Below are 16304 nucleotides of genomic sequence, written 5' to 3' on the forward strand. Positions count from 1 at the left end.
ACAAAATATTTGGAAGGTCATTATGCAAGATATGTCTGCAGTTAGAAGGGCTTTTTTGACAATAAAGGATTATTTCATTTGAAGTTTCTTATTTCTAAAAGGTCTTATTGTAGTGTTCTTCCCCAACAATACTAATGACATTTCTTGCTTGAACTGTGATGGTTAGGGGTTGAGAACTGACTGACAGGCAGAAAAGCAACTGTGAAAAATATTCCAATAAAAGCATATTGCATCATTTTGATCCCAAATGCAAATTCTGAGAGCAGCAAAGATACCTGTGAAATCAATACCCAAGGCCAAGCTCTACTCTCAAGTTTCATCAGTCCTCTCTTATGCTGAATGAGAAAATACGTTGAAAATACATAAGATATATTTTAAAAGTGAGAACAAAAACTGATAAAAGGCAGTTTATATGCACTTTATTTTTATAGTGCAACCAGCTTATTAAATGGGTATGGTCATGCTAAATCAGGGATATATGAGAACACACTTTTGTGGGATTTAAAATTATTAATAATAATGATTTAGAATAATCTAGGTCACTTTTCTTAGTAACTATGTTTTCCTTTGAAGTTCTGAATATTTACTCCCAGGATGAAGTTTTAGGGAAGCATATCCTGTGTCCCAAAATACACAACATTTCAATCTCCAGAATTTCACAGCCAGAAGTGGCCTTTTGATCCTGCAAACAATATCTGAGGCACCAGAAATGGCTTCTGCTTTTGACTGATCACCTGTGAGTGAGTGAGGGTGAGAAATGGGGTTTAGAACTTTTCTAAAGACATGTCAAAAATATTCCCACTGGACTGACTCTGAGATATGAAAATTCCTATAGAGTCCTGAGTGTTCCCAGTGGAATAAGAATCATCTGGCTTCTTCAACCTGGCTAAAGGGAAGAATATCCTTTTATATATTGAGGTTTCTATTATAAAGTAATGCTTATTAGTTTAGTTTACACAGCTTTAAATTCAAGCAAAGACCTACAAATGGTCTACAAAATGAACTTCAGTCCTTATCACACTAAGCTTTGTAAAAGGCATTTTCAGCAAAATTTTGAGCCATACCAAACCAGGCACCTGTGAACTAGTTAAGGAATTAAAATATGTGATAAACTTCAGGGAGAAAGGGTACTCTGGGCTTTTTATACAGCCTCTCTCTTGAACCTGATTAGGTTTCTTAGATATTACAACTTAAGTTACAGCCTGGCTTGTTAAAATCACTGAAGTGTTGCCCTGAGAGTACATGCTGACATTGGATGGCACTTCTAAACTGCAACTCTGATTTATTTTCAAAACTTATTTAAGTGGAGAGTCACATTTTTCTCTACCTGTTTTAAAAGTCCTAGAAATCATACCTGGACATCTGTTTTCTCTGCTGGCTTTCTTTCCTGTACAATAACAAGGCACTCTGCAAACAGTCTGGCTGTTTTCACAGTGCATGAGATGGAAAATGTATCCTTTTGCTTTTTAGTGGTTTACCATAGAAGGAAAAAAAATGATATCTTTAAGCCATGTGATGTCGAGTAAAGGATGAGAAGAGGAAACCCATAGGAACTGGAAACACATGGTTTCATTCATATCAAATGTATGATTTTACAATGACATTGATAAAAATATACAAAAACCCTATAAAACCCGAGAATTAATTCAATAATACAAACAAAATTTTCAAAGAGGTAAATAATTGCAATTTCTTAAAATATTTGGTGTAGTTTTCCTAATACTAAAGTTCTAAGCAATGATGACCTTAAAGACTTGAGCCTGAATCATTAAATAAAAAGTGATTTTTTAAATCAAACCCAGCCACATCATTTATTTAGCTTGTCCTATTCCCTCTTCCCTTCATTAGCTGTTTTTGGCATGGAGTTCAGCTATTCTACTGAAAAAAATTTTGTAAATATTTTCCATTGATGTGCTAGTGTATAGTAGCCAAAACCCAAAACTGTTAACCTGTACTGCACCTTCAGCATTAAAATTAGCTTTAAAGTACCTGTAATAAGAGGTAAATTTCCTAATTTTACTACTATTTCAGAGTAATACTGACTTCATTAACAGAAAAATAATTGAAGCTAAATAAAATACAGTGGAATTTTCCTGTATTTATTGTCACACATAATTATTTGGGCATTTGTTCAACATACCAAATAAAAACTACTATGTATCTTTTATTCAAACACACAAACAAAGAATATATTGTATATGGAGATGCAGCATCCATAGACAATTTGTTTTCTGCAGATCTCTCCAGACAATATTTATTGTCCTATTTTTTAAATTTCATTTTAAGGGCAGTGAATGATGGCTAGAGCTGACAGATATTCTATAGGTATTGGAGTCTTACCATCCACAATGAAAAAGCTTAAGAGAAAATCACCATATCACCCAAGATCATACAAAGGAAATGGATCAGCACTGAGAACCAGAATAAATGAGCTGGTTTCATCATATGAGAATAGCTGATGTTAGCTGCATACATTGTATTATACAGATGTATCCATATCACATTTTAATTTTATTTGTAGTGTTTGTCTTTCTACTAATGTGTAATTTGAAAATATTGTCACACCTTGTTATAAATTCTGTATTAAACTGCTTTTACTTTATAGTAAATAATAGGATATTTGGATTTTTTTTCAGACAAAGACTCTTTTCAAAAGCTTTCTGAAATTCCTGCATAAAAACAAAAGCTAAAAAATTGAAGAGTTGTATAATTATGTTCTGAAAAAAACATGGACACTACAGGGGACTACATTTTTCCCTTTACTTTTGGAGGCTGTTTTTTCCCCCTGGTTATTTCTAACAGTTTGCAAAGAGTGAAATGGCTTTTATTATTTCTTTTAGTGCCTCCAGCCAGCCCTCAGGTCACATGGCACCATCCCTGATGCAGTTCTTCACACCAGAATCAAACAAAATAGTGAAAGAAGCTATTATGCAACACAGAACTATAAGTGTTTCTCTCTCCACACCCCATTTCTTCAGCATCTTGCCTGTCTTAAGCATATAAGAAAAGGATGGATTTGTTTTTCAAAATTAATATCACAATTTTTCATTTTTACATGGGAGGAGAAGTGACACCAAATAAACTAGAACTTTAAACTAATCTTTAAAGAGGACAACACTGAAACTTTTAAATGGCTGAAACATTTAGGAAATTCATAGACAAAACCTTTTACCCTTATTTTGCAGCAGTTATAAAATCTTTGCAGTTAAAAGATTTATACTTCTAATGTTTGCTGCAAAGTTGACCAAAAGATGAATCATAGAAGAAAAAATACAAAAGACATTAAAAAAAGATCTACATTGTTGAATGGCCTAGAAACATTCAAATATTTTGTTAGATCTGCAGTTTTGTTGATATTTATTGAATCAGTAGCACAAATATTAACTACTTTCTGAGATGAAGGAAAAAAGCTAACAAATTTCAATGTCTTATGGCAATGTGGGGGTAAATTACATTGCAGTTTTTCTCTATGGCTTTCATTTATGGCTGACTTGCAACATGACATTAGCAAGCATATTTTGTTGAGTTTATAAGCAATTTTCCAAGGACTAACACAACTGTACCTTGCTTTGAGGTGATGTAGATAAAGTTAACTTAGTCCTTTCATTGGATGAATTCTGAATGTATAGGGTTTATTACCTAAATCATAGTGAGACTATTACTGAAATACAACATATTTTTCTGATGAACGAAATACAAAATACATCAATAGGATGTTCAGACTTTAAAAGTAGTTGTAGAAGAGCAACTCGGATTTTTAAAACCTGCCTATAGTTACAAACCTTAGCTCAATCTATTTTTAAAATGGGAAATAAGAGGTAATATGCATCAGGTTTAGCCTACAAGCATTTATATATGAAAAAAACTGGGTAGGGGGATTTTTACTCTAGCAGATAAAAGCAAACCAATACTAGAAAGTTGCTGGATGCCAAAATTTGGATATGAGAAAAAGAAAACTGCTAGGTTTAAACAAAAGACTTGGGCTAACAGAGACTGGGAAAAAACCTCCATCTAGAGTCCAGACAAGGATCCATTGATGTCGTGGGTTTGGACCTGGTGTGGCAGGAAGTCACAGAGAAAATAGGAAAAAATGGCTCTAAGGAACACACAGGCTTAAGGGCCAACTCCTTCAACACTTTTGCTATGTTATCTTATTACACTTTCTAAAGAAATAATAAAGGAGTGACAGCACCTTTATCATAGAACCATAGACTGGTTTGGGTTGAAAAGGGACTATGTAAGTGAGGCAGCCCTAATTCCATATTCACAATATAAATTTAACCTTGGTCAACCCTATTTAATCTTTGCTTCCTTTTCAGGGCTCGTTTTTTTCTTTTTCATTTTACTCAATTCAAAAAGCTGCCTATTTCCCTTACTTTCCCATAAGATAAATAATAAAATGGACAAAAGATAAACAATGAAAAAGAACAAATTGCACAGCACTGGCAAAATGTTCTCCTCAGGAAAAATTCCCACTGATTACAAGAGACAAGAGATTTCAACTGGAGCTTTGCCTGAAGAAATAACTGAGAATTAAACCCGAATAAAATAATCACATAATACAAGTTCTCACAAGTGGAGAAATTAAATTCTCTTTCAATTCTCACATGGACAGCAAAGTCTTTGTCCCAGTGATGGGAAATAAGAGTTTTGCCATTGATTTTCAATGAAGCCAAGATTTCACCCCAGGGCATTTTTTTTTCTCATATCATATTTATTATCTCTTTACCATAACACATCACCTAAAGAACAGCTAATACTTGCAGAGTAATCATGTATTCCAAGATCAGATATTACCATCCATTGCAGATTTGAATATGTAATGCAGTTTTTATTTCTAGAAAAATTGTCATGTTTTGAAGCAGGAAAAAAAACCCGAAAGCAAAGCAAAAAACCCAACTGAATTCAGGCACTGAAATTAAAGGGAACAAATATTAGCTGTCAAACCCCTTCTAGGAAAAGAAATTACTGTATATGGTCTGCTGCTGGCTCTGTCATTTCCTAAGTATTCCATTTGAGAGAGAATAAATATGCATCCAGTTGAAAAATTAAGAGCTAAAATAATCCAAATGGTTTAATGGAGTATAGTATCCACCTCATGGAAGTGAAAATTATGGGGCTTTAGAAACATGTCACAATTGATGAATTGCAGTGTTAAAGAAAATGTCATAGATGTCAGGGCTTATTATGGTAGTACCAAGTCAGTACTTCCTTGCTACATTTAAGAATCCTACTCAAAAGGCCGTGTTTCTGTTCAGCAACAGTGTCTCAAAGAAGGTAGCAAAACTGAACAATTTTGGGAAAATACTGCTGGACTCTCAGAGGGAAGCAATTTCTGAAGCAGGGATGGCTGAAAAGCTCTTAGTAAGTTCTTATACTGTAATTAGAGAGCAGCTGCAAACTTCTACCTACAAGGTAACATGGAATATTTTAAGATCTGCAGATGTGTCCTGGGAAACTCAGTTTCCATAACAACAATTTTTGGTGCCATGATTATGAGGCTGTCTGCACCTCTTGATTTCTGCAGCTGTTCACTTGGGGTTGTCAGTATTATACTGTTATTCTGTCCAGCACTAAATGCTTTACTTGTATATTTGCACAAACTGATTTTTTTGGTGATTTTAGAGGACAAAACCCATAGTCACTAATGTACCTTAGAGCTCTGGTATAAGGGAGGATCCTCCTTCAGTATATTACTGTTTAATGAAGTTGGAAAAGGCCAGTGCCACTGAGATGTCATAGTAGCATAAATCTTAATATGCTTAAAATATCAAGTAATCAGGAACTAAACTTAATCTGGAAAAGCAAGGGTTTTTTTCTAGGTTTATTACTCAAATCAAGCTTAAGAGCTCAGCTAATGGAGGAACAGACATGAAATACAGAAGAGAGATATATAAGGTAATACAAAATTTTAAATTATTCTAAGCACAAAAGAAAAAGAAAATCAGACTCAAACTTTTCTCTTGGCAAAACAGATCAAAGGCAGTACATCCTAATATTTTCCTTTTGAATACCAACTCCAGCAGGCACAGACCTTCTAATGTTTTAAGGAGAAAAATTAAGGTCTTTATAGCTGCTTTTTCATACCAATACATGACCCCATATGTGAGTATAATGCCAGTATCTCTAGAAGAGACTAGAACACAACAATTCCCTTGCACTGCTTCTCAGGGAAAGTCTGCCCTGACCAAAGCACAACTGTTAATTGACTATTTTATTCCACTTTGGGGGATTTAATACAGTCTGGCTGCTTTCTTTGCCAGGCTTGCAGGTTAAATGTGTTCCAGTGCAGCTACCTGACTAAATTTTCAACTGGTTTCTCCAACTCCCGTAGTATTCTTTTTAAAACATGGACTTCATGCATTACTCCTTTTTTATTTCCTATTTTCTCCTTGTTTTTCCATCTTCTACTTTTACCTTCCTGTTCTCCTACTGTCAGGTGATTTTACATATGTTCATTCCTCCGCTATTACTTTTCTGCTCTCTTTAGTTGATAACCATGATGGCATTTTTTCTTCTCATAAATCATTCTCATTTTCTAATTCCTTATACTGTTTAATGCCTCTTTTCCTTGCAACAATAAATAAATGAATAAACAGAAAAATGTTTTACAAGGTAGGTAGGCAAGACGACATCAGAATAATATTATTTGGCAGTTACTTCCTGCCATAGGTCTGTGACTGAGCTGACAGAGGGACCCTTAAGAGTAAACCAGGAGAACTACTTGACCAGGGTTCATATTTAAAGAACATCAGCTCAGAGGTGAAGAAAATACAGTCATTTTGCAGGGTAGTTAAACTTCTTGACAAACTTATTTGTTAGTTTCAAATACTAAGTTTTTTTTAAAATAGAAAGAACTCCCTGTGGTTTCCCCCAGCTATGGAATGTTTTATGATCCTCAGACCAGAAAAGCACATAGTTATCCAAGTACAATGCTTGTGTGCTCTATAAAATTGCTCTCAAGCTAAATGTATTTGTGGGAAAAACCTATTAAGAATCAACCGGTAAGAATTACAAAAGAAAACATTTTAATAGAAAAGGGCCTTCAAGACTGTTAGTCACATCATTTAATTCTCTCTTGGGGGCCCACAGACACTTACACAGTGTATTTGATGCAAGACTTAAAAAGAAAGCATAACAAAACTGAACAGAGAAAATGTAATTTTGTCAGCCTTGAGCTGAGGGTAATGGAAAGGAAACGGGTGCAATGGAATGGGGAGCAGTGATGGGTGTAAGATAAAGTTTAACCATTCCTGCCATTTTTCCATTTCTAACATTCTACTACTCATACTACTGCAAACACTTTGCTTTTGCTTTGAGTCCACCTTAAAGAGAAAATATGAACATCAATAAGCACTGGGAAATTCAGAACAATATAAACAGAAGCAGGTCATGCAGTGTTTCATGGGAGACCATCTCACTCCAAGATCTCTCATTCTGAGAGAAACATTAAGCAATGTTGGTGTCCTCAAGAACCCTGTTTTCACACGGAGGTGTATCTGGGAATTGAACACACTTTATTTTCTCCATGATTAAAAGGAAAAACATCTCCAGTGATAGCGAATAAAATAGAATCAAAGACAAGTATATTTTTATGGTTTGGGCAGCTATGTAAGAGAGATTTAGGCTAAAATTTGGTCAAATTTATTGTTCTAGCCTGTTTTCAGCTTCTCATCCAGGGGAAAAAGTACTCTGCTTCCCCTTGTCAATACTCTGGTCAAAACAGTTCCCACTGAAATTCAATTTTAACTCTTGGCAAACAAAAATTATCTTGTAATTTTTTTCTCAAATATTAGACGTATTTTTTAAGGAACTATGAGTATATTAGATGTCTTCTTATTTCTGTCTATGTCACTGATTACAGTCTAGTAGGATACCACTTACAAATTTTAAAAAAAATTTCATAAATAAAACCTGCAGAAAGTACAAACTGTCTTCAAGAGTGCCTAGGATAAAAGGAAATCTATTTTCAGAAGTCCTAGCTGGCAGTTTGCAAATGTGCAATTAAAATTCTGGCTCTTCTCTAATTATGGAACACTTAAGTTAAATGGTCTTAATAGACATATAATGATGGCTTTATAAACCTAGAGTTACTTATAATCTAAAGTAATTTCTACTTCAGTTTAAAAAGCATCCATTAAACGCCTATTATGAACTTTACATAATTTAGAAAGACATTTAATGAATGCTTTATAAAACTAAACAGCAATTATTAGCAAAGACAAGTGTTAAGCATATAGATTAACATGCTATTAATGTGAATTAGCTTTTTCAGATTAAATAGTGAAACTTGTACTTAAAGTCTATTGAGATGAATGCAGATTAAAATGCTGTACATGCTTGTAATGGAAAATTTAAGGATGCCCAATAGGAGAAAAAATTGCTTAGTGCAATTTTTCATTAGGATACCGATTTATTGAAACACTGATTGAGCTGCAGACAATTTAGAAAGAAAACTCTTTAATGAAAGAGTAATTTAATAATAATGTAAGTATTATAGAGAAACGAAATTTGATTATTTTGATGCTTCAATTGATGTAATACCTGAGTTCTTTTCCTTTTAAAAGTTCTGAAAATGCAACTGTCTTCATTTACAGAAAATTTGAAAATGTTTAAGTTTACCAGGAGATGAAGATTTTGTTTAAGAAGTCCTGCTTGTACTACTTTGATTTATTTTTAATAATAAAGAGTGAGAAAAGCCTGAAATCACATAACCCTTGTTTATTATCACTAAGCACACCAGGTTACCTTCTGTTTTGTCTAAAAAAACATTTCCAAAACTCTGAATTCTTTTTCATACTTTACTTTATGTCTTGGAGAAAGTCCTTTCAATACCCATCCTAATTTGTGAGTATCTGATTTATAACAAAGAAAGGAAGAGCTAATACTTCACAACTATTAAGGAGTTTCAACATATATATTTTAAAATAATGTTGCCACAAAGCAGGGATGGATGATATTGACTCATCTATTGTCAGATCAAATACCATGGGTTGAGATTTATGTTTGATTTATGTCATAAGCAAAGTTATGACAGGATTGGATCTGATGCCCTGACTTTGAAAGTTTTACTGCCATCTATTTCAGAGAAACTGTGGCATAAAAAAAAAAGGAAAAAACCCCAAATTATATGGAGAATAAAGATTATTTGTGTGACTGAGAGGAGAAAACTCAGATGGAGAAACTGGGAGTGACAGTAAAAGGTAACAAACACTTAAGATGAATAATAGCTACATAGGATGCACTTTCTCTCTACTGACCTTCTACACTAAGAAAGATTCCAACCATGATTTTCGATACAAAAAAGGTAACACTTGTGGCAGCAAAACACTACATCATGTTACAAAAATGATTCCAGCTAAACCCTATAACACCATGGGACAGCATGTTATGATCATAATGATGTTATCATCATTAATTAAACACAGGAGGCTACAGAAAAATCAGTTTCTGTTAAGAAAATACTTTTTTTCCTTCTTTTTTTTAAGGAAAGAAGAGAAGAGCAGATCATGTCCTTAAAACACAATGAGATTACAAGTAATTTTTTTTTTAATTGAACATTAAGGAAGGAATAAATTTTTCCTTTAAGAGCTAAAAATATTGAGGACCTTGAGCCAATTGACAAAAAATATTTTAGGAACATTCTAATGCCAGTAAATTAGCTTAGGCATGACTTACATGAAGGTATATTCTATCTGTCTGCTCTAGTCCAAATGGTAATTTGATTATTGTAATTTTTTTTAGCTAATGAAACCTAAATTGCTATGGGGGACTGTAATAAGATGCCATTGCACACTTTAAAATAGCTTAAACAAAGAAGTATATAGTTATGAGGATGCCCACAGCTCCTAATAAACTTGTGTTGGGGCAGAATAATTAAGAGGTTTTGGTCTATAAGAAATGTAGATGATCAGGTTTCCAGGAGAGACCATCAATGTGCCCTTAATACAGTTGACAGTTCTGGTACCCCAAAGAAAGCCTTCAGGTCAATATTCTATCACTTAGTTTTATTTTAAACATTAAATTTGCCATTCCTCCACGTATTCTCAGTAGGAGGAAGGAAGGCAAAGACTGATTCAGTTCTGTCCTATCTTCTAGTTCCCATAACATCCTTAGCACCCCTTGATTAAAATGTCAGTCTAGCATTGACTCTTCAGTGAAGATGATTTTCTTTCTTTGCTTGATGTGGTGGTTTTTTTAGCTTGTTCTAGGAAGACGTGTAATATGGCTCCTGGCTGACAATTTCTATGACAAGGAGATTATAGCTGGACATTTAAAGAATCTCTCCACTTTCACCTATTTTGTAGCAATAAAAAAATTCTTTGTTGCATCCTCTTGCATGTCTTTTTTTAATGAGGTAATTAAAAACATGATTACTGTAGGGGAATTGTTCTCACTTTCTCGATAAATAAATAAACGAAAGTGAATAGAAAAGTGCCTTTTTTAGATGTGTTTTCTCGTTTGTGATCTATATATATATATAAAATGAAAAGCTGAAAGGGATCAGCTGCAGTGTCTAAGCAAAAAAAGTCATGTAAATCTTTTACGATGAAGTATGTCCAACAAACCCCAGCAAAAAGTTGTATTACATTTAGAGGAATAGGAAAGAATCAACACTCACACTTAGCAGATTGAGAAAACATTATGATCACCAGATAGTTTCTTCAAAATTGTTGCCGAATGAAAAATAAACCTATATGTTACCTTAAAGTGAAAGTAAGTAGTCTTCCAACAACTAACAAACCAATAAATATTGTTCATTTACAAAGCAGCATTTCTGAAGCCATTGGCCACACCCATTAAGCATTTTGATCATCAAAATCTCCTGATTGAGTTTAATGTAATTTCATTATACATAACTTTTTGATTCTACATGTGCATTTTCAGTACTAATGGCTCTATTTTACAATACTTCCCAATAAAAACTAGATTTCATTGTAATCTGATACATGCTAAGAATGGCTGCTGCAGTATTGACCTAAATAAATTCTGACTATAGTTAACACAATGATTTTCTGATCATTAAAAATTAGGGAATCATTATTAATTTATTAAGACAAATTTATTTTTGCTTAATAATTGCATCTTGCTGATAATGTTTTTTTAAGGCTTCTTTATAAGACAATTTTATCATGTAATGAAATACAACAAAGTGTCAAAGTGTAACCAATATCATTGTTGAGTTATATACTAAGTTAAGTCTGATAAATAATATTTAAATAGCTGGGCTACATGGGCTTTTAGCTGCAGTGAGAATCTGGTTTGGCTGAAATGTTTTTTAATACAATATTGGGATTTGTTTTAGTGAAATTTATAAAATTTTATGCAGTTTTAACATAAATATAAACCAATAAGGGAAATTAGAGCACAAGTTTACCTGCCATTTCCTGACTTTATCACTTTGGCTGTCTTTGGCAAAGAAATCGACGGAAAGCATCAGAACCCATGCCAGAATCCAGACTTTCCATATTAACTGTTCACACTTTTTGCAAATCAAGGCATAAATTTTTAACACAGGTGTCTGTAGGAAGGCAAGATCAAACTTGAGCAGGAAGAGTTGCACCTGATACAATCCAAATTCTCATTCTTTTTCCTTCTCTCTTGCTTGGATGATTGTTACTGTTCTTCACATAAATGTACCTGTGTGCTCTGTATGACCAAGGCACAGGAGTCTCACAACACCTCGCAAATTTATTGAGGGACTGAGACAAGTTGAGTGCTACTGGCCCTAAGATTAAAGCAGCTAAGACTTTCATATTGCAAACTCTGGATCCTATTTTGAATGTTTATCATTGTGATAAACATTGTGATAAATCTTTCCGATCTTGGCATGTATCTGATCTATTAATTGCAGCTGAACAGAACTGGTGAACTGGAAAAATTTCTCTAAAGAATGTAGACTGCATTTATATTCCTTCAAATTCCTTCCAAGTTGTAAAGGAACCACCCAGTCCTAGGTGGTTTCTATAACATCCCCGTGTTTAGCAGCCTTATTTCCTTCTGTCATACTCCCGAGGGAGTTCCTCAGAAAAAAAGAAACAAATAAACAAAAAACCACAACATACTGACACACAAATAAGAACATGAGAAGATCTCTAGATAGTAGATTTTAGTTGACCTAGTCTACTAATGGCCAAACAGATGCCACCACAACAGCTGTCTCATGAACACCTGGAACAATTTTGCTGTCCTTACATTTGAAAATGTTTCTCACTCAAAAAATTGGAGGTGTTAGTATCCCAGGAAAGAAAAAAAAGAGCAAAAGTAGCAAAACCAACCCATAACATTCCAAGCTGTTTACTAGGTTTTTTAACCAGGTATAAAGGGGTTGAATATAATTTCACACGATTCTTCTGATTTTCTATTGTAAGTTCTTAGACTACCATAAAAAGCTTTGAATATCTCCTCCACTTATTTCTAAAGCAAGCTAATTTTAAGTTAGGCAGTCTCTGCAACACATGCAAAATAAGGGGAAAAAAATCCAAATAAACAAACAACCAGTTTCGAAGTTTGACAGTAAAGAACAACAAAGATAATCACCAGAAAGGTCTTCAATATATTGTGCTGCCTTGTAATACATGTTTTGGGGGCTGCCTGCTATGGAGCAAGGAGAGACACATCTAAATGGCCTGAATCATCATCTTTTCTAAAACTTGTCTGAAGTATCTTAAACTCCCCTATTCTGCCTAGGAAGTAATTTCTGACAGTGTTTTTTACATTTAAAAGTGCATTTATATATTGCAAGAATGCATGAATGAATCCTTTAAACAGCGAAAGAGATGATGACCACAGTGAAAGAATAAACATATTCTCTGCATTAAGGACAGAAAAGCAACAAGTGTCTGTTTCATATCCGGGGACTCTGGGAATGTAATTCATAGCTAAGGGAGCCCTGAACACATTAAGTAGCAATCTGTTTATTTTATACAACTAAGGTGTTAAAAATGGTTAGATCCATTGATGGCATAATGAGTGCTTAAAGAGGTTTTCCCATTTACTTTCTCTACTGAGCTTGAGAAAAGATCCGCCTTTTTTTTCTGTCTCTAATGTATATATTTTAGCTCCTTTGTTTGCAAAAGTACCACCTCTTTAAGGAGATCCTACCTAGACAATACCTTTTTTTATTTTTCTTAAAGAAAATGGTATAGGAAGGAAGAGTTACTTTAGAGATGTGAGATATTAGCATAAACAAATGCTTGCAACAGGCAAAACTGCCTGATTATCTCGGACACTGATGGGTGAAAAAGAATGACCAGTCAGTGTAACAGAAAGTAATAAGTGCAGTAAAGAAAAAAACCTTATAAATGAAGTAAATAAATTCTACACTCCTATCATTTGCATGATGGTGTAGAAAGAATCAGCTTTCAAACTTTCCTTGACAGCAGGATGGATTTGAACTCCTTCTAATATCAAATTAATTAAATTATATATTTAGTATTTTTAACTGCAGCAATTTGAAACAACCCACACACAGTATGTTTCTGGGTCAAGAGTGACAAGATTAATTAGCAAAGCATTTGGATAGCTTCTTTCATGTCAAAAGTTATAATTAAGGTGGCACAGAACAATATAATTTATCCCTTGATATATACCAAATTATTCTGATCTGCATAATTTAAATACGGCATTAGACAATATCTTGTGCTGCTAATAATAAGAGAATGTAGCTGGTACTACCTATTCATGTATTTTCATTAAAGGCTTATTCATAATTTATAGTTCCGTTGGCTTGGGAAAATATTTACTAAATGAAAAATGTATTGTGGTCCCATAGTTAACAGTTAGGTTGACAGCATTAGGAGCCCTCAAAACTGGCTAAAAAAGCATTTGTCTTAAATAATACATCTATTGAAATAAAACACTGTTGTTGTTGGTTTTTTCCCCCCAATTTTGTGATTTTATTTGTTATTACTTCTTTGTACTCAGTGAAGTTAAACACAATAACAGAGCTCTTGCTCTACTCAGCATTAGTCAGAAGAACCCATCTCATTCATTTCTGGGAATCTGTGGTTTGAAATGGGAGCCGGAAAAGCATCATGGCTTCCCAGAGGAAGGGAATGAAGCAACGAAAGAGATACTCTTCCTCTCTTCCACATTCTGCTAATCCTACCCTTGTGAAACACAGGAAATGGGCTGATGACAGAACCACATCTCACACAGCAACTCCAATGATACATGACATTTTCACCATATGGATTTCTCAAAAGAAAATGTAAAGAACAGTTTGCCACATGGAAATTCAATTCAGGATGTGGTTTGGATGTGATTACTTGGCACATGTGCCAGGTGAAGAGGAACTGGTTTTCAAGTATGCTGTTTCCAAGAAGACTAATGCTCACTTCACTTCCAGCAGTGATTAGGCTTTATGCAAATTAAGGCAGGGCTCCCAAGATAACATGGCTACAGAGCAGGGACTATACCTCATAGGATCCAATTTCTCCGCACTTTCTAAATTTACTTACTATTGCAGGAGTAATGACCATGTTTAAGAACTGTGAAGTTAGCAAGCCTATCTTTCTCAGGATCACTAAACTCCTAATGTGTCATGTAGAGTGGCTTTAGACGTGCATTTTATCCCTTTGAAATTGTGGATTTTTGTCACTGTTTAAGACTGATGCACATAGAAAGTACCTGGGGTGAAAGATCCTAGATTTGGGACAACTCAATGCTATGGAATCCCTTCTTTAAAACTGCACTAAACTACTAAAGAAGAAACATCATCTTTAAAAATAAGAAACAGTAAGCATATTGACTGTGATTGTACATGAAGAATACAGAAAAAATTATTTTCTTTAAAGATACCTAAAGGCAGTCAACGAATCCTTTAACTTATTTTGAGCAATAATGCCTAAGTAACATGGGGATATGGTTAAGCTTTTTATTGGTAAGTCATAAGCCTTCTCATTAAACATACATCATTGTATTGCCAATGTCACTCCCTCAAGCTTTTCTTCAAATCAATATCTTTTAGTCCCTGCCAGCCTGGCTGATCAGATACAGTCTGCACACCAGTATTGACTCCAGTTCCATTAGAAGATAATAGCGCATGCCATTGCAACCCTTGAGGTATCTCTTCTATGACAAAACCTCTCAATGTGAACGAGCTACAAGGTTATTCTGACAAATCAAAGAACTGTAAAGAAACAGTGTACATACTCTTTTGTGTGAATGAATTGAGATTTCTTCCTCGTTGTCCATTCCAACATCTATAAAAGGATACATTTGCATACACGTAAAGTACAAAAAAATTCTATTCTCGAGATCTTCTCAGCTACCGTTTCTAAAACACGTTTTTACTAGAGGCTATACAGAGGAAATACAGACACAACAGTGTTTTTTTATTAAGTTCAGCAAAATATTACTTTGAGCAAGCCATTAAGGATAAACTATCAACTAGATGCTTTGTTTTCTTTTTTAAGCTTTCTAATAACTATATAATTGCTTTCAGGAAAAGGTTTCCAGCATGAATTACATAGTATACTGAGAATATATTAAATATTCAATATTTATTTAAGACATATTGTAGCACATAGGCAATCTACATGAATAAAACATTTTTTCCTTTAAGCATAGTTTAGTAAAATAAAGAGCTAACAGTTTAAAAACCCAGAGAGCTCTAACTTCATATATAGCTTTCTTCCTTCCATTTAGAAGTTTTCATAATTTTAAAGTAAGAAGATAAAGTTCAGTTGGAAATGAGAGTTTCTTTGAAAACAAAACGTTCTGCAGAGATTTGAGAAATGGACTTTATGTAACGCATGTGACAAATACAGACATGGTTTTGATTCACATAATTTGCCTATGTTATTTTTCTTGGGCCTCCAGCAAAAGCTCCCTTCAACTCAGCTTTGTTCCAGCCACATGGTGAGTGGACTCAGGCAGGTGTTTAAAGGCAAAAACTCCAAACACAGACACAGTGCTGGTACCACAAGTAATCTCGCAGAAGCAGCTCAGTGGGAACACACAGCAAAGCAGGTATTTATTATTTCCATTCCAGAAGCAATGAGAGCCCCCAGCTAAGAACAAAACGAGCAGTTACTCAGCAGAGAGATAATAAAGATCCTCAGGACAGTGGTTACCACAAGGAAAGCACAGAAACAGAAGTTATTTTCACTTTGGTATGGCACAAGGCATATTGATGTCCATATTCCCCCATCCCAGTCTCATTTCCTATCCATCTTGGGGAACAGAACACAAGTGTTGCTAGGTCTCCTTTGATAAATAGAGTCTTAGATGTGTGTGTTCTTCAGAATTGGTCAGGGCTGAGGGGAACAGTTCAAGCAGAGAACACAAAGATTTTTGCA

This window comes from Neopelma chrysocephalum, unplaced genomic scaffold (assembly GCF_003984885.1).
Source record: "Neopelma chrysocephalum unplaced genomic scaffold, ASM398488v2 Primary Assembly neopelma1_60, whole genome shotgun sequence".
Classification (NCBI taxonomy): domain Eukaryota; kingdom Metazoa; phylum Chordata; class Aves; order Passeriformes; family Pipridae; genus Neopelma; species Neopelma chrysocephalum.